General features: G+C 34.4%; 1 protein-coding gene across 1 annotated transcript in view; it reads right to left on the bottom strand.

Annotated features, from left to right (window-relative positions):
- Positions 1 to 631, bottom strand: part of LOC119587128 (probable G-protein coupled receptor CG31760) — a gene marked incomplete in the record, with an annotated part of 16,856 nt that overhangs the window by 7,332 nt on the left and 8,893 nt on the right.

The following is a 631-nucleotide window of genomic DNA, read 5'->3' as shown; positions in this document are numbered from 1 at the left end:
AAATCTAAAAGGCACTATTCTTTGGATGGGAAATACCTTTCCATTATATTGTGTGATCACAAAGAGGCTCAACATGATGTTAAATGATAAATAGTGGTGTTTCTTTGGTGTTGCTTGGTTTTAATGAATCTCCCTCTAGTGTGATGTTGAGAAAACCGTAACATGACAAGCGTAACCGAGCTTTGTGGAATGGAGTGTTAAAGGTGAGGTCAGCTTCGCATCTCAAAGGAAAACGTGCCAGTTTGCGAGTAGCTATAGAACTGAGATTATCAATATAAATACAACGCATAATGCATTTATTTATTCAGCTCTTTCTTTATTCAAGTTAACGGTACAGATAGCGTCCAAAATTTGATTAAAAATAGATGCTATACTGCCGAGGAGTAAATAAAAGAATATTTCTTGTTGACAGGATGCCAACTTTAAAGCGGTCGAGTGTAAATATGATTTCAAAGATTATGAATCTGAAATGAAAATATATTCAGCTCTCCATTAGAGTACTGTGAATATATTTTCTGATGAAATTGTTTCACCCGAAAGCACTGATGTTCGGGAACTGTTTGTGAGAAGTGTAGCAGCAAACATCTAATAAACGTAATTAGTAATTGTTTAAATACTGTCACAAATTTTA

Source organism: Penaeus monodon, chromosome 22, assembly GCF_015228065.2.
Source record: "Penaeus monodon isolate SGIC_2016 chromosome 22, NSTDA_Pmon_1, whole genome shotgun sequence".
Lineage (NCBI taxonomy): Eukaryota > Metazoa > Arthropoda > Malacostraca > Decapoda > Penaeidae > Penaeus > Penaeus monodon.
This window is presented reverse-complemented; position numbering and strand designations above follow the sequence as displayed.